Source organism: Oncorhynchus tshawytscha, linkage group LG05 (assembly GCF_018296145.1).
Source record: "Oncorhynchus tshawytscha isolate Ot180627B linkage group LG05, Otsh_v2.0, whole genome shotgun sequence".
Lineage (NCBI taxonomy): Eukaryota > Metazoa > Chordata > Actinopteri > Salmoniformes > Salmonidae > Oncorhynchus > Oncorhynchus tshawytscha.
In genome coordinates, this window is record NC_056433.1 from 21576324 (window position 1) to 21601816 (window position 25493).

The 25493-nt window shown below is 47.7% G+C and overlaps 1 protein-coding gene across 2 annotated transcripts in view; it reads left to right on the forward strand.

Annotated features, from left to right (window-relative positions):
• LOC112250147 (centrosomal protein of 85 kDa-like) overlaps positions 1-25493 on the forward strand; it is a 92692-nt gene that overhangs the window by 15705 nt on the left and 51494 nt on the right. The window lies entirely within an intron of this gene.

A 25493-nucleotide genomic window follows, 5' to 3' on the forward strand; every position in this document is an offset into this window, starting at 1 on the left:
GCTGGGGAGATCAGTTTAAGACCTTGCTTTGTTAGGGTCATTTAAACAAGCTCACAGCATAGTTTTGTATTTCTTTAGGAGCTCACACACTTAGAGCTTCAGACACTGGTGAATTTCACTGCTTTGTGAGAGATGTGGATAAAAGTGAATAGAAGAGTGACTCTCCCAATAGCAGAGCAGAGTCTTCGATTTAGAGACCTCTGTGTCCCACTCGACTGTCACAGACAGCACACACCCAAAGGAAGTGCCGTTACCGTGGGAACCCTCCTAGTTCATTAAGACACAAGCAGTCAACAGTTCCTAATTGGTGCCCTTGGCGATGATTGTTGCCCGTGGCGATGATTGGTGCCCCTGGCGCCAACGTTCTGTGTGTCCTTACCTGCGGAAACACCCAGCTGGCCTACTATTTCAGCACCCAGCAGTTGGCACCCGTCCTTCTCCATCCTCCCCCCATGCCAGAGGCACTGGGCCGGGCTAGGGCACACAGTCAGTCACTCCCTGGAGCCTGGCTGGATCTGGAGCTGCTCTGATACCCCTGTCTGCCAGCCTGCCTGTCTGCGTGTGTGTGTGTGTGTGTGTGGGGAGCTAACTTATACTGAGCCCCCCCCTCCCTCCGCCTGATGAGCACCGGACCTGTCAGACTCCCATTGATTGCAGCTCTGCTTTTAATTGATCTCAATATCTTCAGTTCAGGAGCCTATCAGGCACCGCAGATGCCCAGAAACAAGGTCAGACGCAGTTCTTCTCTCACTTTTCCATCTCTGCTGCTACTCTTTCATTCTCCCAGGCTGACGTGTTAGGATCACGTGGGATAACATCGACTTGACTTCCAGGATGACCTGTACTGGCTCTTGTATCCTGCCTATTTTAAACCACAAATAGTGAATCGTTTTCTTTGTTGCATTTTCGTAAGCCCTCCTTACTGAATGCTGTAACAACTGGGGATGTGAATCGTTACAGGCAGAGAGAGTGCTGGAATCAGAATTAGGGCGACTCTGCCATGACAATGGCTGTAATGTCTAAGTGGATAGATCAGGAGCTCTGCTATCGCCACCTCACTGGGAGGAGACTGAGACCACCCTATAGCATGACTACATACTGTAGCTAGGCTAACTACAGACGGACAGAGGCAAGATAAGGTTAGATTATGTTCACGTTGTAGGCTCAAGTGGCTAATCCACTGGGCTCTGTGTGCCTGTAAAAGATGAATGTAAAACAAAGGTCTAGCCATTAAGGGATGATTGAATTCTCTGTTTTTCCTGTTTGTTTTGTTAGGACATTGGACTCAACATTTTGAAAGATACCTTTTAGCTATTAAACCCCCTCTTTTCTGGATCTCCTGCATTGTACACATTTCCACCTCATGTCAGTGCGCTGGCATTTGAGCTTCTGGTAAATCTGTCTTTCTCTCCATACAGTTCAAGCAGGGACACAACTAATCTCCTTGTTCTAAATCAATGTATAGCTGCGGTTCAAATGTGGTATTTATGCAACGTTGGTGTTTTTACTCCAAACACTTGGTTTCTGGAGGAGATATTCTGTGCAGACTATGGCTGTAATCCACACAAAGGGAGGATTCTATTCCGGGAGCCACTGCATAATCACTGCATCAAGCCTACCGTTTACAATTGGCTTATCATCTCTTCCTCCCCATATGACGGGACAATCTGGTTTTACACAAATCCAATCAAAACGTACTGACAGTATACCCCCTCAGTACCCCCTATCAAGAGATTGCTATCTTGTGCACTCCTCAGCTCTTTCTGTCTCCCTCGGTTTTCTTCTGACACAAACGGCTCTATTTCCATCCCCTTTTTAACCCGATGCGTCCCACCGTAACCTTGGCTCGTTTTGGACTTCTGACCCCTTTTAAACAATGTGTGTTTGAGCTACAGACTAATGGGTTGTACCATTGTATTGGTCTATTTCTTCTGCATCCGTAGATACATTAGTCTGTGTGATAGACGGGGGCTGAGCTAGAGGGGTGCTTGTGCACGGGGCCAGGCCTTTTTTACAAACATGTCTCTAGAGTCCAAATGATTTGAGCTATAAACTATTAAAAGCGATCTATGGAAAGCTGGGACTCTCACGAAACACGCACATGTTTAGCTCTGTCACGCTCACCAGCTACATTAGTCATTAGAAGGAAAGGGGTTCTTCTACACAGGAAATCCCAGGACATAGTGTCTATAATACAGTAATAAGCTCGCATACTGTAGTTGCTGTCACAAACTCCACACAGTTTTCACTGACTAGTTGGATATTAATTTCCCAGTGGGCAAACTATTTCTGTACTTACAGCGTTCATATGAATTCATTTTCATCAGGTTTTTGTTTTGGCAGAACTTTTTGTTGCTGTTGACATTTGTCAATAAAACTCATGAATGCAAAACACATTGTTTTGTGTTCTACTTGTAGCCCTTGTTGTCCCGAAAAGAAAACTCTCCGGTGCGAGGCTAAATATGAGGGGCTGAACATGCAGATAAATGAAAAGTCGATTTTTGCTTGGGTCTCGGGACTGATAGGGTTAACAATGTCATCCTCGCAACGCATGCTTATATAACACACCTGCTTTTTTTTGTGTGTGTTTAAATGTTGTGCCTTTAGTAACAATTCTCGGCCTGATTCCGGTTCATTAGGAGGTAGGATACAGGGGATGGGTGGCCTTCGGCTGGGGGACATTGCTGCATCCAGGTCACTGCTTTTTCCCTGGTTTCTGTCCCATATCCCAACACCAGTGACCTCTGATGGCGAGACACAGATGCCATCGACCAATGGGTCTAGCCTAGTAGCCAAAACACAGGCTCAGCGGAAAGGGGCCAGTGAACTCTGTCCAGCCTCAGAATTCCAGACATAATATTAATGTAAATATAGGTCATCCATCCCAGCCAGCATGCTAGGCTGTCTGTCTACAGCAGCCCGCTTGGAGCCATCTGATTGGTGCATGAAGTCAGCTGTAGCTAGTTCTGTAGTCAGGGTTGCACATACTGTACAAGCGCTCATCTGAGCCCTGAAAAGTTTAGAATTACATTTAGTGTGTTCTAGACATCTAGTATTAGCGCTGGCAGGCTTGGATATTTACATCCATGATGCAATGCCTCCCAGTATAAGTGCAGAGATGGAACGTGTTCACACTGGGGTAATGTAAGAGAACTCTGATGAAAGACCCTGTCTGGCACATTGGACATTGGTGTAATGGTGTGCTCTCTTTCCTGATTGTGTGAAGTCATCACGTTTTTGAGACCTGCATTTGTATGCAAGATATATCGGTTATGGTTGTGTCTTCCTGTCCCTAGATGTAATCTCTGTATCTGGGTGGGGGTCGGATAACCCTCTCTCAAACTCTCTGGGGGACCTGGTTTTCCACAAAACGATCCAATCCTGAATTTTTTTATCTTGCTGTCTTTGCTCTTCAGTTATATTGCATTGAGCTAAGTATTTGATGCATCGTCTTTCTGAGTCAACCAACCTGTAACGAACGACACCGTTTTCCAGACCTATGGAGAATCCAAGAGCCCTTCTATAGAATCTCCCTGTTTCTAAATTAGCTCTCCTCCGCGTGTGACCTAGAACAAGGAGGAAATTCCTCCAGTTTGGAACCATGCCGCCCCATGACCCTCCTCTCTAATTATACATGGCCATGACAGCACCAAGCCTCCTCATAATTACCTCTGGGGTGTCTTATGACTTCACCATGGTTGTTTTGGGTAAAACAGGCCCGTCAGACGGTTGGAGTAGCAGGCTGTAAAGCTTTTGATTGGGGGGCTTTGGTGGAGATGTGGGGGGATGGTGAGAGGAGAACATATCTGTTCAACAGAGTGATTTTGATTCATGTCTACAGTCTGTTTCCTGTTGACATCTCCAATGACTCCAATGAATGTCTAGCGAAATGTTCAGTTTACTGCTCCATGAAGGGTTAACATCTTAGTCAAGTCATCTTAGTCAAGACCAAGTGAAGGTCCTCCTTATATCAGGCCAGGAGTTGTTTGTGGTATGACATGGACAGTGTGGTAGGATTCCATGCTGCAGTTCCAGCTACAGTCCTTCTCCAGAGTCCCGAGGTCACTATAGGCTGTGTGTGTACACCACCAGGCTCTCAGATTCTGATTTTGGCCCTGCGGAGACATCGAGATCAATGGAGTGCTTTACGTAATGCAGGTCAAGCCCAGGCCATTATCGGGGTGTTAGGTTACCATGGAGAAGACAGCGGTTTGGAGAGGCAACCTGAGCTGAGCCCAGTAACTTATGGGCCTGCAATAAACACAGATGTGGCTCAAGACATGCAGGAAGGATGCTTGTCATTCTCCTGAGCATTCCATTAATTCTAGAGAGCTTTCATACGTATTGATGAAGCGCTCAGCACTTCCTCCATCACGAAGGCTTTACACTCAACACTCAACCCTTTGTATCAATAGTGGGTGTCAGGTCTATAGCTCAACGTGTCTATGTTCCATTCTTCATAGTCCCCCACTCTTGCAAGCCCTTGTATGACCAATTCCATTTCTGTAGAAGGTAGGCCCAGGATAGGCTCACATTTTGGAGGGAATTCTGGAACCATTGTCCCCAGTTCCCTCTGTGCTTTTAATGGTGTCTAATGCATTTAGGCGGCTCAACCATCCATGTAGATTAGCTGTCTAGAATCCCAGTTTCTAGCAGGTTGGAGCCATTTTGGAGCAAATCTCCTGCTGATCCGAGCCTAGTTTCCACCTCCCAGGAGGGACTTAAGTGGTACAATTTGTTTTAGTGTAGATTTGCACCATCCCAGGCACGCTCGGCCAGTTGGGGCTCATCTCATTAATGTTTGACTGTGAGGGGGGTAATTGTGTTAGGCTGGGCCCCCAGATCCCTGCCCCTGTCAACCCTCTAGTCCCTAACACGGCCGCTAAACCAGCTGCTCCTATCCCATCTCACTAATGATGGGTTGAGGCAGGGCAGGCCACACCTAGCCTTGGCAAGGACAGTCCTTCACTCAAGTTAGCAAGGTTAGAAATCAAGTTAGCACAGTTAGAAATCAATAAGCTAAGGACCCTGGGACTAAACACCTCCCTCTGCAACTGGATCCTGGACTTCCTGACGGGCTGCCCCCAGGTGGTAAGTGTAGGTAACAACACATCCGTCATGCTGATCCTCAACACAGGGGCCCCTCGGGGGTGCATGCTCAGCCCCCTCTTGTACTCCCTGTTCACTCATGACTGCACAGCCAGGCACGACTCCAACATTGTCATTAAATTTGCCGATGACACAACAGTGGTAGGCCTGATCATCAACTTCAACGAGACAGCCTATAGGGAGGAGGTCAGAGACTTGGCTGTGTGGTGCCAGGACAGCAACCTCTCCCTCAATGTGATTATGACTGAGGGAGATGATTGTGGACTACAGGAATAAGAGGACCGAGCTCGCCCCCATTGATGGGGCTGTAGTGGAGCAGGTTGAGAGCTTCAAGTTCCTTGGTGTCCACATCACCAACAAACTAACATGGTCTAAGCAGACCAAGACAGTCGTGAAGCAGGGCACGACAAAACCTATTCCCCCTCAGGAGACTGAAAAGATTTGGCATGGGTCCTCATATCCTCAAAAGGTTCTACAGCTGCGCCATCGAGAGCATCTTGACTGGCTGCATCACTGCTTGGTATGGCAACTGCACCTCCCTTGACCACAAAGTGCTACAGAGGGTGATGTGGACAGCCCAGTACATCATTTCCAAAGACTCCAACCACCCGGGCCATAGACTGTTCTCTCTGCTCCTGACCAAACCAACAGGGTCTGAGACAGCTTCTACCCCCAAGCCTTAAGACTGCTAAATAGTTCATTAAATGGTTACCCAGAATATCTGCATTGACCCTATGCACATTCACAAGACTATATATACATGTACACACTGTATACACACTCACACACACTACACTGACACTCTCACACACAACCCACACATATCCACATATACACACACACGCATACTGACACAACACACACGCACACACACCCACATACACACACACCTTTACACTAATCATATGCTGCTGCTACTCCATTCTTTATTTTACTCTTATTTTTATCTATTCTAGTCACTTTACCCTACCTTGATGTATATATCTACCTAAAATACCTCGTAACCTTGCACATTGACCTGGTACTGCTACTACCTGTATATAGCTTCATTCTTGTGTATTTTATTCCTCTTGTGTTACTATTTTTCTTTTTATTATTTTTGAACTCATAAGCAAGAGTCTCACAGTAAAGTCTACACCCGTTGTATTCGGAGCATGTGACAAATTTTAATTTGATTTGATTTGCCTGTCGGCTTGTGAGTGAGTCTCGTATCACTGTCAACTTTACAGTGAGTCACAGCCGGGCTGAACCCCGCTCTATCTTCCTCCCTCGTCTTCACAGAGAGACGGCTTTGGCGAAGTGGCTTTTATGCACCACACGTGACCCGACGATGACTTGGACAGCGTTAACAAAGGGAAAGGTGTCCCTAATGCTTTCCAGTCTGGGACTGCTCTTATGGTACCACTGTGGAGGGAATCGAACAGACCTGTTGTTAAGGTGGCTCTGTAGAGTTTAGAATAGTTTGTGTCTTTCTTTGTCTTTCAGGCTAAGTGAGTGAGACATTGTCATGTGTTAAAGGTGTTTGTTGGCTCCTATCTCTGCACTGCTGGCATTAACACGTATTCTTCTGACTAAATATGCGGTTGTCGGAGAGAATGCATAAATTACCACCTTAAGGAACAGTAACTCAGGTCAACCAACAAAAATTGCGAAGGACAATAAGATACTGTACTAACTTGCATGCCAACCTGCTATTCCACCGTGCATGTTAGCATTCTGTTACATTCTGTTATTTACATGGTGCTGTTACCGCAAAACACTGTTTCCCATAAATAATCCTTTAATCAAAACAGAACCCTCTTACACCAATCCTGGACCCAAGGAACGTAATCCCAATTTGATTAACACCTCATTTAATGGCTCTTGTAAAACTGCTCTTTGTACATAATCTCATGTTATTAGTAGGATTTATGAAATAAACCGGAGGCCCCCAACTGTTCTGAATCTGTTCTGTACTTTAGGGGAGCTTGACAGGGCTGGGGGTGTCAGACGGGAAGAGGTCCAGTTCATGTATGGATTAGTCAGTCGACTTGGAGTTGAGCCTTTCTGCAGCCTCCAGCGCTGCCCTTTGTAATTAGTGGACCCCCCTAATCTAGAGGCGATGAAATGACAGAACGCAGCTTGTCTGTCTGACTGTCAGTCCATGCCTGGTACACACACTGTCCATCGTCACCGCCCTTACACAGGCTAGTGTGGGTGGCGGGGAAGAGGAATGCGTGTCTGACTGGTTGTGTATGGTTTGTTTCCCCTTCTAGCAGTGTGAAGGGGATGGCTCTAAACACTGTCTTCTAAAAGAAGGCTTGATTGATATTCACCCAACACCCAGCTCCTCCCACCTCCTTTAGGTTTCGCAGGGAAACTAAACTTTCCCCTTTGTCTCTCTGGCAGCGCTTAGCACTTCTCTGGCAGTTTTGTCCATTCTCCACTGTGTGCACTTTCAAATCAGCTCTTCATCTCTTTATTCCTTGGATGCATCTCAAGTACATTTTCCAGTCAGTGTTTCTCTAGCTAACTGAAAACAATGAGGGACTTCCACGGTGACACAGTGTTTCAAGGTACTGCTGCTAATGTAGGCTACATTGTTTCTGTGGATATTTTGGTAACATTCAAGAGAAGTCAGTGGATTCGCCACCCGTTTAGATAAAGACGCCATCCATGCATTTCTAATAGGATATTCTTCCATCCTGAACCGATCTGAGATTTGATTCATTTTGAAGAGTTGGGAGACTGTAGTGTGTACAAAGCTGATTATGATGAGTGGAGACACAACCAGGTTAGCACCTCTCAATGGATTACACACACTTCATATTCCTCTTTAAATGGATTGTCTTGTCGTTCAGTGTCACATCTTTTCTGAATTATTCCCTGATTTGAACACGTGACTGAGATGACACACAGGAAGTGTCCGGGCCAGTCTCCATTAATTCTGTGTAATTCTGCCAGCTTAATTCTGTGTTCCCTTAGAGAGGATCGGCCTGGAAAGCCAATCCTCTGACAGACAGGGTGAGAGACCAGACGCCCGTGTCCCAGGTCTTTTCTCCAGACACACAGCCTGCTTTTCACTGTGTTAAATTTGACCCCTCTGAGGAGGAAGGACACGTAGGAAGAATAATCTATCGCAGCAGGACACTCGCTGGGTTAGGGTCCAGCTGAATGTTTGATAATACACTGAACAAAAATATGAACGCAAAATTTAAAGTGTTGGTCTTGGTCCCAAGGTCATGTGAACTTTCCATACTCACAAAAGGCTTATTTCGCTCCAATTTTGTGCACACATTTGTGTACATCCCTGTTATTGAGCATTTCTCCTTTGCCAAGATAATCCATCCACCTGACAGGTGTGGTAATCAAGAAACTGATTCAACAGCATGATCATTACACAGGTGCCCCTTGTGCTGGGGACAATAAATGGCCACTCTAAAATGTACAGTTTTGTCACACAACACAATGCCACAGATGTCTCAAGTTTTGAGGGAGTGTGCAATTGGCATGCTGACTGCAGGAGTTTCCACCAGAGCTGTTGGCAGATCATTTCATGTAAAAATGTTCTACCATAAGCCGCGAGAGAGTTTGGCAGTGTGTCCAACCGGCCTCACAACCGCAGACCACTTGTATGACGTCGTGTGGGCGTGCGGTTTGCTGATGTCAGTGTTGTCAGGCCGCACAGAGTGCCCCATGGTGGCGGTGGGGTTATGGTATGGGCAGGCATAAGCTACGGACAATGAACACAATTGCATTTTATCAATGGCAATTTGAATGCACAGAGATACCGTGACGAGAACCTGAGGCCCATTGTCATGCTATTCATCCAATGCCATCACCCATGTTTCAGCATGATAATACACGGCCCCATATCGCAAGGATCTGTACACAATTCCTGGAAGTTGAAAATGGCCCAGTTCTTACATGGCCTGCATACGCACCAGACATGTCACCCATTGATCATATTTGGGATGCTCTGGATCGACGTGTACGACAGCGTGTTCCAGTTCCCACCAATATCTAGCAATTTTGCACAGCCATTGAAGAGGAGTGGAACAACATTCCACAGGGCACAATCAACAGCCTGATCAGCTCTATGCAAAGGAGATGTGTTGCGCTGCATGAGGCAAATGGTGGTCACACCAGATACTGACTGGTTTTCTAATCCACGCCCCAACCTGTTTTTTTAAAGACATCTGTGAACAACAGATGCATATCTGTATTCCCAGTCATGTGAAATCCATAGATTAGGGCCTAATGAATTTATTTCAATTGACTGATTTCCTTATATGAACTGTAACTCAGTCAAATCTTTGAAATTGTCGCATGTTGCCTTTATATTTTTGTTCAGTGTAGAAGACTAAGGGGAAAAGGTCAGGGAGCAAGGTATCAGATTTTCTCCAAACGTCTCTGTGCGGGACGTTATCGGGCTACATGAATTTAGAATGTCTTGACATTTTTTAGGCTGAAGTTCTTTGGGGGTTTGTAGGCATCACCATCATCATGGTCTCTTTCAGTGACATCTCTTGGAGAAAGGCACAACGTATTATTGCAAAAGCTAGACTCTGAAAATAGGGTTAGCAGTACCCAGCTGGAGATGAAGTGGGAAAAGATGGCGCTGGTATTTGGTTAGTATGCTTCTGCATGTTGGCAAAAAAGAGTCGTGCTGGTTTTCAGAGCACAAGATGCACGCCCTCATCTTGTTTCACTTTCTAAGATTTAGGTCCTCCATGTGGCTTCTCAAAGAATTCAAGAAATGTTGAATATTATTTTAATTAATAATACAGTTGAAGTCGGAAGGTTACACACACTTAGGTTAGAGTCAATAAAACCCATTTTTCAACCACTCCACAAAGTTCTTGTTAACAAACTATATCTTTGGCAAGTCGCTTAGGACTGCATCTACTTTGTGCATGACACAAGTAATTTTTTTATTGTTTACAGACAGATTATTTCACTTATAATTCACTGTATCACAATTCCAGTGGGTCAGAGGTTTACATCCACTAAGTTGACTGTGCCTTTAGCTTGGAAAATTCCAGAAAATGGCGTCATGGCTTTAGACGCTTCTGATAGGCTAATTTACATAATTTGAGTCAATTGGAGGTGTACCTGTGGATGTATTTCAAGGCCTACCTTCAAACTCAGTGCCTCTTTGCTTGACATCATGGGAAAATTTTTAAAAATCAAGCAAGCCCTCAGAAAATAAATTGTAGACCTCCACAAGTCTGGTTTATCCTTGGGAGCAATTTCCAAAGGCCTGAAGGTACCACATTCATCTGTACAAACAATAGTACGCAAGTATAAACACCATGGGACCATGCAGCCGTCATACCGCTCAGGAAGGAGACGCATTCTGTCTCCTAGAGATGAACGTACTTTGGTGCGAAAAGTGCAAATCAATCCCAGAACTACAGCAAAGAACCTTGTGAAGATGCTTGAAGAAACAGGTACAAAAGTACCTATCCACAGTAAAATAAGTCCTATATCGACATAACCTGAAAGGTCGCTCAGCAAGGAAGAAGCCACTGCTCCAAAACCACCATAAAAATTACAGACTACGGTTTGCAACTGCACATGGGGACAATATTGTACTTTTTGGAGAAATGTCCTATGGTCTGATGAAACAAAAATAGAACTGTTTGGCCATAATGACCATCGTTATGTTTGGAGGAAAAAGGGGGAGGCTTGCAAGCCGAAGAGCATCATCCCAACCGTGAAGAGCGGGGGTGGCAGCATCATGTTTTGGGGGTGCTTCTCTGCAGGAGGGACTGGCATCGTGAGGCAGGATAAGTTTGTGAATATATTGAAGCAACACCTCAAGATATCAGTCAGGAAGTTAAAGCTTGGTCGCAAATGGGTCTTCCAAATGGACAATGACCCCAAGCATATTTCCAAAGTTGTGGCAAAATGGCATAAGGACAACAGAGTCAAGGTATTGGAGTGTCCATCACAAAGCCCTGACCTCAATCATATTGAAAATGTGTGGGCAGAACTGAAAAAGCATGTGCAAGCAAGAGGCCTACAAACCTGACTCAGTTACACCAGCTCTGTCAGGAGGAATGGGCCAACATTCACCCAACTTATTGTGGGAATCTTGTTGAAGGCTACCCGAAACGTTTGACCCAAGTTAAACAATTTAATGGCAATTCTACCAAATACTAATTGAGTGTATGTAAACTTCTGACCCACTGGGAATGTGATGAAAGAAATGAAAGCTGAAATAAATCATTATCTCTACTATTATTCTTACATTTCACATTCTTAAAATAAAGTGGTGATCCTACCTTACTTGGATTAAATGTCAGGAATTGTGAAAAACTGAGTTTAAATGTATTTGGCTAAGGTGTATGTAAACTTCCGACTTCAACTGTATATAATGCTCTTGAAAATGTTCACGTCTCAAATGACAGAGATGAACAAGCTTTGCCGGTCTCAGTCTATGAATAAACTATTTCTCAAATCTAATTGTCTCCAACTGACGTAATTCAACAGAACCAAAGACCTTGTGGACAAAAAAAGAGTATCCTTCTGAAAATGAATGGAGGCTCTGAATGAGGTCACTCCGCTAATCTCCTCATTTCTAAAACCCAGAAAGTTGTTTTTTCTGAGCTTTCTCAAGGTTTTTCAGGAACAGCCATACTCTGAGATTTCTGGTGTCAGTATGGCATCTTCCTTTTGATGTAGGCTAACAAAAATAATTGTGACCGACTGCCTCAATTCGGTTTTATGTAGCAACATTTGAATTTTTATTACATTTTTTACATTAGATAAAAGTAGAGACTCAGAGTGACAAAATGGTATATCATACACTGCAGTTGAGGAACAATGGGGGGGGTAATTCTGTTTTGAAAGTTGATCAACTTGTAACCCTACTTTTGATAAAATGGACCTTGAATGTTTTGGCACACCTACTGGAGATCTCTTGTTTATCTACACCTATTCAGCATTGTTCACACCCTCTTAAACCCCACTCATTTATTTAAGGATTCACATGTGAGGCCATGTGCTAAACAGAGTGAGTAAGGTAGTGTAGTAAACAACCAATGAATTCAAGACTAAAAGCGGTGAAAGTAGTAGCCTACAATAAGTAGAAACTCCAGATAAAAATACACATTGTCTCGTCCTTGGCCTATATCCTAATTTGACTTTGGTGCAGGTCATGTTCTTCACATTACCGTCTCTGGTAAACACACACTATATCAAATAAAAACAATGTTTATTTGTCACATGCACAGGATACAGAAGGTGTAAACAGTACAGTGAAATGGTTGCTTGCATATTTGTGTATTTACAGAAGTATTCAGACCTTTTACTCAGTACTTTGTTTTTACACCTTTGGTAGCGATTACAGCCTCGAGTCTTCTTGGGTATGAGGCTACAAGCTTGGCACACCTATATTTGGGGAGTTCACTGCAGATCCTCTCAAGCTCTGTCAGGTTGGACGGCGAGCATTGCTGCGCAGCTATTTACAGGTCTCTCCAGAGATGTTTGATCAGGTTTAAGTCCGCGCTCTGGCTGTGCTGAAGCCACTCATGCGTTGTCTTGGCTGTGTGCTTAGAAGGTGAACCTTCTCCCTAGTCTGAGGTCCTTAGAGCCATGGAGCAGTTTTTTTAGCATGGATCTTTCTGTACTTTGCTCCATTCATCTTTACCTCAATCCTGACTAGTCTCCCAGTTGTTGCCGCTGAAAAACATCTCCACAGCATGATTCTGCCGCCACCATGCTACACCGTAGGGATGGTGCCAGGTTTCATCCAGATGTGATGCTTGGCACACTACCATAAAGGCCTGATTGGTGGAGTGCTGCAGAGATGGTTGTCCTTCTTGAAGGTTCTCCCATCTCCACAGAAGAACTCTGGAGCTCTGTCAGAGTGACCATCGGGTTCTTGTTCACCTCTCTGATCAAGACCCTTCTCCCCTGATTGCTGAGTTTGGCCGGGAGGCCAGCTCTAGGAAGAGTCTTTGTGGTTCCAAACTTCTTCCATTTGAGAATGATGGAGGCCACTGTGTTCTTGGGGACCTTCAATGCTGCAGACTTTTTTTGGTACCCTTCCCTAGATTTGTGCCTCGACACAATCCTGTCAGAGTGCTCTACGCACAATTCCTTCAAGTTCATGGCTTGTTTTTTTGCTCTGACATGCAATGTCCACTGTGGGAGTTTATATAGAGAGGTGTGTGCCTTTTCAAATCATGTCCAATCAAATGAATTTACCACAGGTGGAGTCCAATCAAGTTATATAAACATCTCAAGGATGATCAATGGAAACAGGATGCACCTGGGCTCAATTTCGAGTCTCAAAGCAAAGGGTCTGAATACTTGTGTAAATACGTTTTTTCTGTTTGACATTTTTTATACATTTGCAAACATTTCTAAAAACCTTTTTCTGATTAATCATTATAAGGTATTGTGTGTAGTTTGCTGAGAAATTGTATTTATTTTTTAAATCCATTTTACAATAAGGCTGTAACATAACAAAATGTGGGAAAATTCAAGGGGTCTGAATACTTTCTGAATTCACTGTACAGATAATATTACTACACAGATCATACATGCAACGTTCGCTAGATATCTAAAAGTACGCTTTAACTTGCAATGAAAATGATTTTCTGTCACAATTAGAAATGTATAATATCTGAAAATGTAGCTAGACTCTTACCTGTATACATGGATGAAGGCTTCACGACAGCGTGTCTTTTCCGTTTGATTTGTAGCTAGCTACAGCTTGTTTGGTCCGTTGTGTCAAGTCACTCCGGTTCACACTGACCGTGTGCAGGAAGTAGTCCTTTACAACTTTACAACTGATAGCGCCTGCTAAATTCAGGGCAGCATTGTTGTTGAGAGCAGTAGCAACACTTTTGCAGTTCTTCACAGCTAATGTTATGTCTTAGCAATGATTATCTACACATACTGAGCAGCTCATGTTATAGACAGAAGCATGCTACATGACAGACCAATCCAAACTCTTCTCTCAGCATGTCCAGCCCATTCATTATCTCAGCCAATCATGGCTAGCCGGAAGGTTTCTGCCCTTTTCCATAATTAAAGCAACTATGCTCGTAATTTAACAATTGTATTTCTATTTACAGATGACATACAAATTTGTTAGTAAGGCACATGAAAGTTCACATGTTCCAGAAGGCATTTCTGCCCCAAAAATTCATTTAAATAAAAAACATATATATTGCGTTCTCATAACGTGCGACATACGGCTAGCTTCTTGAAACGGGTCACAATTGATGTAAGCTATGATGGGTTTGATAGCTGCTGTGGTGGGTGCACTTTAAAACCCAGTGTATGATGGGGTCATGAAGTCATGACCCCACCCTACCTGTCACTCAGAACCCCCAGGGTAGGAGGTGGAGCAGAAACTAGGCATGTTCTGTTGATGTATTATTCCTATGGGTCCAGGTACAGTCAGGCACAGGATCCCACTACCTCTTGTCCCTCTCTCTCTCCTCCCCTCCGGCTGCCTCCCTCTTGTCTTTCTGTCTTCCTTTCCTCTGCTCCCAACCCCAGGAATACACACAGAGACAGTCAACTCATGCGTCACCTCTCACCATCTTCGCCGTCTGACTTTTTTCCGTTTACGTAGGCAAAACTTCCACTTTGCCCTTCTCCCTCTCTGCTCTCCTTTCCCCTTTTTGTCACTAGCTACACAGCAGGAAAATGGATCCATCTCCCCTCCTCTCTCTCTGAGTATGGTCATGTAGGCTCTCTCTCTTTCTCTCTCTCTCAGTTAAAGCTGATGCCTATGCCATCACATACAGATGAAGTGAGACACCCTGTATTTAATGAATGAAAGAAGCAGGGATGAGGGGAGAGCTAATAGTCCTGATTCATTACAGAGGCAACATGAACATGGCAGGAGTTTATTGCATAGCTAACAGGGTATTACAGTCTCCACCCAGGCTCTATGGTATACACCAGGAATACTTGTCCCCTTATTGTTAAAGGCAGGGCTCTAATTCAAATGTGTGTTTAATGAGTTAAGGGAAGGATACAGCCGCAAGGCTGTAGTTAGACTACAGATCCATGTGCACTGATACTCCAGTCCGGTGTAATGCATATTGTTGGCCTGCAATGTGCTGCTGGTTTTGCGTTCCTGTGGGCTGCTGACAGAACGATGTGAACTGCTACAGGAAGGAGAGAACACAGTGGTAGATCTGACTAAGCTCAACTGAAGTAATCGATGGATCGGCTTGGTGCATGGTGTTCTAGGAATGACAGGGAATTGTTGGAGAGCAGAGCCCAGTCATTCATCTCCTCTCTGTCTTTATGAAGTCCATCACTCAGCTCTGACAGACCTGATGGCTCAGCACTTCTCTTCAGCGTCAGCCAGCCAGCCTCCTCTCCTGTTCAGGCTTGTTTTATCTAGTCAACCGTTTCCATGAAGGATATGCTGACTGCTGAGCCCTGTGTTTGTGCTTCAGGTTGGTTAGTCTGCTGAGAGAGATTGAGAGAGAGAGGATGTAGCTCCATCCATCCAGCTAGTCTGTCTCTCCCACAGTGGCCCTCCGTCAAGAGGCCTCCATTAAACCCCTCTGGGAGATTACAGAGGGACATACAGTATAAACACACACACACTGGGCCATAGGACCATCTGTCCCCTCGTGTGCATGTGCACAAACACACAGACACACACACAGCGCTTTCGCCTGGGTGGGACTATTGACTTGTGGTGCCGTGATCCAGCCATGCGGACACACTGCTCTCACTAGATATTAATCTGGGCACATGCATGTAGGATTTTAATTTGAGCCAGTTTGCTACAGCAGGAAAATAATCCTGCAGCAACATGAAATGTGGATTATAATTAATGGACATTTTTGTGGACATTGGTGAATTTTTCATAAGAGAAAGTCAAGGCTCAAATGTTCAAGTGGAAACTTTAGAAGCCTTTTAAAACTTACATACACAACAAGTTTAACATTTCCTGCAGTGCAGGAAAGTTCTCCTGCGACAGAGTGATCAAATGAAGATCCTACATCTGTACACACATACTGTGCAGAGTTACAGTATACGGCACACACTTGTTACACTTGTTGCTGGTTGTGCCTGAGGATTCTCACACGACCGTTGTGTTGGAGAACTATTCCATAAACAAAGACTGGGCGAACACAAACACACTGCATCAAAGCTGCTGCTCGCCCACTGAAGGACTTATGTAACCCCTTTAAAAGCACCGGATCGGGCACCGCTGCTCTCTTCTTGTCACTAAGAATTAGTCTCCAGCTTGTTATTATTGTTGATGGGCGCAGTGCATAACTGGTAGGCTATTTAGAGTTGAGATCAACAGCCATATCACTAGCTCCCATCTCTGTTTTTGGCCACTAAACTGTGATCCTCTTTGACCAATGCTTAGATAGCACATCCCACCCACCCTCTCTCCTCTTCTGTCCGATGCGCTGACTCGTATTTCAGCTGGTGCCCTTGCCTCCGTCTCCCCGTCTGCCTAGCTCGCGTCCTATCTACCTCTCTCTGGTTACGCCAGCACATCTCGTCCAGGAAGCCTGGCGTTGCGTCCAGGACATGAGCATGTTGGCGGGGTTAGCTAAGTGCTGTCGGTGGTGATGTAACACCAGCGGAGAGAGATTTCCAGTGCTGCTCAGATGACAGCTAGCAGGTCAGGCATGTCATGTCACAAGGAGCTCCTGCTACCAGGAAGTCAACGCTACTGCCTTCCCCTTTTTGGATTCCCTCACACTACACAAATAGATTAGATTGCTGTGCTTTGCATTACATTCCTGATGTTGAGTTATAAACCACATGGCTGTCTTTGCAGATTGAATGACATCATTGTGAGCGGGTCTGTCAACAAACATCAAAAGTCTGATGAATGATGATGTTGACTGACATGAAAGCGTGTTTGGATCAGAAGAACTGAAAGGTGTTGGAACAGTGAGCTGTCCATGGTACTGCTGCTGATAAGGGAGTATTACTCAAAGGTGTAAACAAATCCTGAGTCATATGATGACACATGGTGTGTGTGACTGATGACATTTTAAGCCTACCATGTGGCTGTCCAGTCACCTTATTCTTCCTGTGTTTGTGGCCGGCAGGACAGAGGCTACCTACCTTAACCCAGGGGTCCTTCCTTACATCACATCCCTGAGTGGCTGGACCATAGGATGTTTACCCATCCCAAATGAAACCTGAATCAAAACATCCTATTTATATCTCTCCCTCCGCAGTACGCCAAGCAACAGGCCAATATAGCACCCTCGCCCCCCTCCGGTTCCCCCTACTCTGGCCCCTGTCGGACCCCATCTGTAAAAACAACTGTGTTTTTATAGCAACCTCCTTCTTGGCCACTGGCCGGGCCCTTGGTTACGAGAATGCGACGTCCAGAGCTCCTGAGTTGCGTGTCCTTCCCCGGTGACCCGTCTCCTTGGCGCCAGCGCTGCGGTAACATCCCGGTGTCGTGAAACCAGATAGCGGTGGCTAAATACGTGCTAATGTGGACCACACCTTTCATGGAGCATGGCTGTCTGTAAAATGTCCAGTCATGTTAGCATTTTGTCTGACACATACAGTACACACACACTCTGTATGCTACCACACATATGTTCACTCATATGTTTTCGTATATTCATCCACTTACACATATCCTCTTACACACACACTACACACACACACACACACTACACACACTACACACAAAGCTGTTGATTGGCTAGTAGACATGTGTGGTTGCTCAACAGGGCCTGGCTGGTGGAACACTACAGCATATCAGTTGTCATTTTTGTCTCATTGTTATCCACACCTGGACTGTCCTGGCCTGTCCTGTACCGAGTATACCATCTTGGATAACTTCATGATTTGACTCATTGGGTGTTGGGCCGTGCGCTGGGATACTGTTCAAGATTCTGGCGTGTGATTTAAGAAGGACCTCATCTCCTCCTCAGTCTAATTTGGACTAGATACTGTTCGGCCTAGAGGAATGCTGTGACCATGTGATCCAGTCCAAGCCCTGTTCTGTTTCTGGTCCGGCTGACAGAGATCACCCTGATCCACTATTCCTCTTGTTGGGTGTTGCAGCACAGCCTGGCCCTACATGCTTTATCCTGTTATGTAACTGGGCTTCAGGTAAATACTGTTTATTGAAGCCACCATACCCCCACTGTACAGCCACCATACCCCCACTGTACAGCCACCATACCCCCACTGTACAGCCACCATACCCCCACTGTACAACCACCATACCCCCACTGTACAACCACCATACCCCCACTGTACAGCCACCATACCCCCACTGTACAACCACCATACCCCCACTGTACAGCCACCATACCCCCACTGTACAGCCACCATACCCCCACTGTACAGCCACCATACCCCCACTGTACAGCCACCATACCCCCACTGTACAGCCACCATACCCCCACTGTACAGCCACCATACCCCCACTGTACAGCCACCATACTGTTGTGTTGGCTAGATCACAGTGTGGGATCGTTGCTGCCCCCAGAGACTGTCACAGTCTGTCGGACAGCAGTGAGCAGGGTTGCTGGGAAAGGCCACTGACCTGGGTGGGTGGCTCGCTGTGACCCTGCTGGGGCACGAGAGGCAGAGGGGGTGAGTCCTGTACCTTTCTGCCTGTACAGAGAGGGAAAGGGAAGAGGATACCAAGTCAGGTGCACAGCTGAATGCATTCAACCAACATTACATTTGTTTCCTCCTTCCCAAACCTCACCATCCTCTAAGATGGAGGAGGCAGTACTCCTATTTTACTCTATCAAGTTCTATCAAGCTCTACCTAGCTCTATCAAGTCCTATCAAGCTCTATCAAGTTCTATCAAGCTCTACCTAGCTCTATCTAGCTCTATCAAGTCCTATCAAGCTGTATCACGTTCTATCAAGTTCTATCAAGCTCTATCTAGCTCTATCAAGTTCTATCAAGCTCTATCTAGCTCTATCAAGTTCTATCAAGCTCTATCAAGTTCTATCAAGCTCTACCTAGCTCTATCTAGCTCTATCAAGTTCTATCAAGTTCTATCAAGCTCTATCTAGCTCTATCAAGCTCTATCTAGCTCCATCAAGCTCTATCAAGTTCTATCAAGCTCTATCTAGCTCTATCAAGTCCTATCAAGCTCTATCTAGACACTCTCTGTCTGTCTGTCTGTCTGTCTTTCTGCCTCTCTCTGTCTTTCTCTCCCTCTCTCTGTCTTTCTCTCCCTCTCTCTGTCCAACTCTCTAATCTCTCTCTCTCTCTGTCTTTCTCTCCCTCTCTCTGTCCAACTCTCTAATCTCTCTCTGTCTGTCTTTCTCTCCAATCTCTCTCTCTCTCTCTCTCTCTCTCTCTCTCTCTCTCTCTCTGTCTTTCTCTCAAATCAAAATCAAATCAAATCAAATGTATTTATATAGCCCTTCGTACATCAGCTGATATCTCAAAGTGCTGTACAGAAACCCAGCCTAAAACCCCAAACAGCAAGCAATGTAGGTGTAGAAGCACGCTCTCCAATCTCTCTCTCTGTCTGGTCTGTCTTTCTCTCCAATCTCTCTCTCTCTGTCTCTGTCTTTCTCTCCAATCTCTCTCTCTCCCTCTCTCTGTCCAACTCTCAAATCTCTCTCTCTCTCTGTCTTTCTCTCCAATCTCTCTCTCTCTCACTCTCTCTGTCTTTCTCTCCCTCTCTGCCTTTCTCTCCAATCTCTCTCTCTGTCTGTCTTTCTCTCCAATCTCTCTCTCTCTCTCTTTCTCTCCAATCTCTCTCCCTCTCGCTGTCTTTCTCTCCAATCTCTCTCTCTCTGTCTGTCTTTCTCTCCAATCTCGCTCTCTCACTCTCTGTCTTTCTCTCCCTCTCTGCCTTTCTCTCCAATCTCTCTCTCTCTGTCTGTCTTTCTCTCCAATCTCTCTCTCCCTCTGTCTTTCTCTCCAATCTCTCTCTCTCTCTCTGTCTTTCTCTCCAATCTCTCTCTCTCTCACTCTCTCTGTCTTTCTCTCCCTCTCTGCCTTTCTCTCCAATCTCTCTCTCTGTCTGTCTTTCTCTCCAATCTCTCTCTCCCTCTGTCTTTCTCTCCAATCACTCTCCCTCTCGCTGTCTTTCTCTCCCTCTGTCTTTCTCTCCCATCCTCTCTCTCTCTGTCTTTCTCTCTAATCTCTCTCTCTCTCTCTCTCTCTCTCTCTCTCTCTCTCTCTGTCTTTCTCTCCAATCTCTCTCCCTCTCGCTGTCTTTCTCTCCCTCTGTCTTTCTCTCCAATCTCTCTCTCTCTCTGTCTTTCTCTCTAATCTCTCTCTCTCTCTCTTGTCTTTCTCTCTAATCTCTCTCTCTCTCTCTTGTCTTTCTCTCCAATCTCTCTCTCTCTGTCTCTTGTCTTTCACTCCAATCTCTCTCTCTCTTAGCCTGTTTTTCCTCTTCTGCCGTAATTTAAATCAGAACCAGATGAGTGTGTTCTGGGTGCATTAAACCCCAGTCTGGAGTTTAACTAGACTTTTCAGTTACTACCTCCCTACCTATATAAGGGTGGAAAACAGACCTCCCCTTTTTATTGTGTCATGAATAACAGTTGTTAGAATGTGTGTGTGTGCGCGTGCGTGTGGGGCTCTTGCCCCTCTTTGATTTCATACAGTAAATAACATCTGAAATCACTCTTGATAAGGTCCAGGTATTTCATCAAGTTTTATTCAAGCCTGCTTGGCCTCAGAACTCTGTGTAGTCTTTAACAATCCTTTTTTTGGTGATTTTGCTCCAGTAACAAGCTTATTGGCAGCGTTTAAAAATATAATGCCACTCCCAAACTTGTAAAAGCCAAATCCTCTCCTTTATTTTTCCTCCCTTTGTCCTGAACACATCCTCCCGGCCACCGGTCCTGTCACCACTAGGTGGTGTTTTCTCTTTGTGGTTGCTCCCTGGTAGCCCACTGTCATATCAGTTACCATCAACTACTGTACATGGCAGCATCATCAGGCTGTCAGAGATGGTTGTCAGTGTTAACATACTGAATGCCTTTTCCAGGTTGTTAGTCTTGTGTCTTCTTCACTTTGAGCCATCACGCCTTCCAGACTGCCTGTAGGGGGCTGTGTTAGTGGTCTGGAGGTCTGGTTTAGAATAACCGCGTCCAGACCAGGTTATTGCACACAGCCGGCTAGGGGAGGAAGTGTTGTGTGAGACTTGGAGAAAGGGATTTGAGTGGCAGCCGGTCCTGTGTGGAATGTGCTGTCTCATAACCAGAATGACTTGTTCTGGATACACCACCTCTCAGCCCCCAGCCCCTCCAGCTGCTCAGGCTATACCACCTCTCAGCCCCCAGCCCCTCCAGTTGCTCTGGCTACATCAGTCCTCAACCCCCAGCCCCTCCAGCCCTCCAGCTGTTCTGGCTACACTACTCCTCAACCCCCAGCCCTCCAGCTGTTCTGGCTACACTACTCCTCAACCCCCAGCCCTTCCAGCTGCTCTGGCTACACCACTCCTCAACCCCCAGCCCTCCAGCTGCTCTGGCTACACTACTCCTCAACCCCCAGCCCTCCAGCTGCTCTGGCTACATCACTCCTCAACCCCCAGCCCCTCCAGCTTCTCTGGCTACATCACTCCTCAACCCCCAGCCCTCCAGCTGCTCTGGCTACATCACTCCTCAACCCCCAGCCCCTCCAGCTTCTCTGGCTACATCACTCCTCAACCTCCAGCCCTCCAGCTGCTCTGGCTACACCACCCCTCAACCCCCAGCCCCTCCAGCTGTTCTGGCTACACCACTCCTCAACCCCAGCCCCTCCAGCTGCTCTGGCTAACATCAAATCCTCAACCCCAGCCCCTCCTGCTGTTCTGGCTACATCACTCCTCAACCCCCACCCCCTCCAGCTGTTCTGGCTACACCACTCCTCAACCCCCAGCCCTCCAGCTGCTCTGTTTACCCCTCTCCTCAACCCCCTCCCGGCCCTCCAGCCTCTCTGGCTGTTCACTCCTCAACCCTCAGCCCCTCCAGCTATCTGGCTACATCAATCCTCAACCCCCAGCCCTCCAGCTGCTCTGGTTTCACCCCTAACATACTCAATGCCCCAGCCCTCCAGCCTCTCTTCTTCACTTTGCTACATCACTCCCTCAACCCTCAGCCCCTCCAGCTTCTCTGGCTACATCAATCACTCACCTCTACCCCCAGCCCTCCAGCTGCTCTGTTTACCCCCTCCTCAACCCCCAGCCCCTCCAGCTGCTCTAGCTACATCACTCCTCAACCCCCCCTCCCCTCCAGCTTCTCTGGCTACATCACTCCTCAACCTCCAGCCCTCCAGCTGCTCTGGCTACACCACCCCTCAACCCCAGCCCTCCAGCTGTTCTGGCTACACCACTCCTCAACCCCCAGCCCTCCAGCTGTTCTGGCTATACCACTCCTCAACCCCCAGCCCTCCAGCTGTTCTGGCTACATCACTCCTCAACCCCCAGCCCTCCAGCTGCTCTGGCTACATCACTCCTCAACCCCAGCCACTCCAGCTGCTCTGGCTACATCACTCCTCAACCCCCAGCCCTCCAGCTGCTCTGGCTACATCACTCCTCAACCCCCAGCCCTCCAGCTGCTCTGGCTACATAACTCCTCAACCCCAGCCCCTCCAGCTGTTCTGGCTACACCACTCCTCAACCCCCAGCCCTCCAGCTGTTCTGGCTACCACCACTCCTCAACCCCCAGCCACTCCAGCTGTTCTGGCTACACCACTCCTCAACCCCCAGCCCTCCAGCTGTTCTGGCTACACCACTCCTCAACCCCCAGCCCTCCAGCTGTTCTGGCTACACCACTCCTCAACCCCCAGCCCTCCAGCTGTTCTGGCTACACCACTCCTCAACCCCCAGCCCTCCAGCTGTTCTGGCTACACCACTCCTCAACCCCCAGCCCTCCAGCTGTTCTGGCTACACCACTCCTCAACCCCAGCCCTCCAGCTGTTCTGGCTACACCACTCCTCAACCCCCAGCCCTCCAGCTGTTCTGGCTACACCACTCCTCAACCCCCAGCCCTCCAGCTGTTCTGGCTACACCACTCCTCAACCCCCAGCCCTCCAGCTGTTCTGGCTACACCACTCCTCAACCCCCAGCCCTCCAGCTGTTCTGGCTACACCACTCCTCAACCCCCAGCCCTCCAGCTGTCCTGGCTACACCACTCCCAGCTCAACCCCCAGCCCTCCAGCTGTTCTGGCTACACCACTCCTCAACCCCAGCCCTCCAGCTGTTCTGGCTACACCACTCCTCAACCCCCAGCCCTCCAGCTGTCCTGGCTACACCACTCCTCAACCCCCAGCCCTCCAGCTGTTCTGGCTACACCACTCCTCAACCCCCAGCCCTCCAGCTGTTCTGGCTACACCACTCCTCAACCCCCAGCCCTCCAGCTGTTCTGGCTACACCACTCCTCAACCCCCAGCCCTCCAGCTGTTCTGGCTACACCACTCCTCAACCCCCAGCCCTCCAGCTGTTCTGGCTACACCACTCCTCAACCCCCAGCCCTCCAGCTGTCCTGGCTACACCACTCCTCAACCCCCAGCCCTCCAGCTGTTCTGGCTACACCACTCCTCAACCCCCAGCCCTCCAGCTGTTCTGGCTACACCACTCCTCAACCCCCAGCCCTCCAGCTGTTCTGGCTACACCACTCCTCAACCCCCAGCCCTCCAGCTGTTCTGGCTACACCACTCCTCAACCCCCAGCCCTCCAGCTGTTCTGGCTACACCACTCCTCAACCCCCAGCCCTCCAGCTGTTCTGGCTACACCACTCCTCAACCCCCAGCCCTCCAGCTGTTCTGGCTACACCACTCCTCAACCCCCAGCCCTCCAGCTGTCCTGGCTACACCACTCCTCAACCCCCAGCCCTCCAGCTGTTCTGGCTACACCACTCCTCAACCCCCAGCCCTCCAGCTGTTCTGGCTACACCACTCCTCAACCCCCAGCCCTCCAGCTGTTCTGGCTACACCACTCCTCAACCCCCAGCCCTCCAGCTGTTCTGGCTACACCACTCCTCAACCCCCAGCCCTCCAGCTGTTCTGGCTACACCACTCCTCAACCCCCAGCCCTCCAGCTGTTCTGGCTACACCACTCCTCAACCCCCAGCCCTCCAGCTGTTCTGGCTACACCACTCCTCCTCAACCCCCAGCCCTCCAGCTGTTCTGGCTACACCACTCCTCAACCCCCAGCCCTCCAGCTGTCCTGGCTACACCACTCCTCAACCCCCAGCCCTCCAGCTGTTCTGGCTACACCACTCCTCAACCCCCAGCCCTCCAGCTGTCCTGGCTACACCACTCCTCAACCCCCAGCCCTCCAGCTGTCCTGGCTACACCACTCCTCAACCCCCAGCCCTCCAGCTGTCCTGGCTACACCACTCCTCAACCCCCAGCCCTCCAGCTGTCCTGGCTACACCACTCCTCAACCCCCAGCCCTCCAGCTGTCCTGGCTACACCACTCCTCAACCCCCAGCCCTCCAGCTGTTCTGGCATTTGCTCTGATACACACTAACAAAGGAGCACTTTGTCAGAACCTCAACTAGCCGCGTGCCAGTATCTATATTTGCACCCTGACCTAAAGGTTTCCCGGGGCTCAAGGTGAGCGGGAACTGAACCCATAAGAACTGAAAACCCACCAATGGAATCTGGGTGGCATGACAACAGGGTCTTTGTCCTAGTACAAATCAGTCCAAGTAGGCTACTTCAGTACAGCTTGTAAACCAGTGCAATTGACCTCCATTCTGAACTAACGTTGCTTTCAAAATATTGCTGAATCTTTTAAGTTGATTGACCTTATAACTCGACAAAGGATAAAATCATAATGGATCATTTAATGCGTCTCCCAGTGCCATTTTCACATATTTGACAACATTGCGGTCGTTAGGCATGTGCATTTGGGGGATTTCATGTGAATGGCACTAATGAATAATTTGACATGAGGAGGGCTGACAGAAGGACTGCTCTGTCACTGCCCTGCCTGCCTGGCTCCTCCTCCATAGCATCTCTGTCACTGCCCTGCCTGACTGGCTCCTCCTCCATAGCATCTCTGTCACTGCCCTGCCTGGCTGGCTCCACCTCCATAGCATCTCTGTCACTGCCCTGCCTGGCTGGCTCCTCCTCCATAGCATCTCTGTCACTGCCCTGCCTGGCCCTGGCTCCTCCTCCATAGCATCTCTGTCACTGCCCTGCCTGGCTGGCTCCTCCTCCATAGCATCTCTGTCACTGCCCTGCCTGCATCTCTGTCACTGCCCTGCCTGGCCTCCTCCATAGCATCTCTGTCACTGCCCTGCCTGGCTGGCTCCTCCTCCATAGCATCTCTGTCACTGCCCTGCCTGGCTGGCTCTCCTCCATAGCATCTCTGTCCTGCCTGGCTGGCTCCTCCATAGCTCCTCCTCCATAGCATCTCTGTCACTGCCCTGCCTGGCTGGCTCCTCCTCCATCCATGTCACTGCCCTGCCTGGCTGGCTCCTCCTCCATAGCATCTCTGTCACTG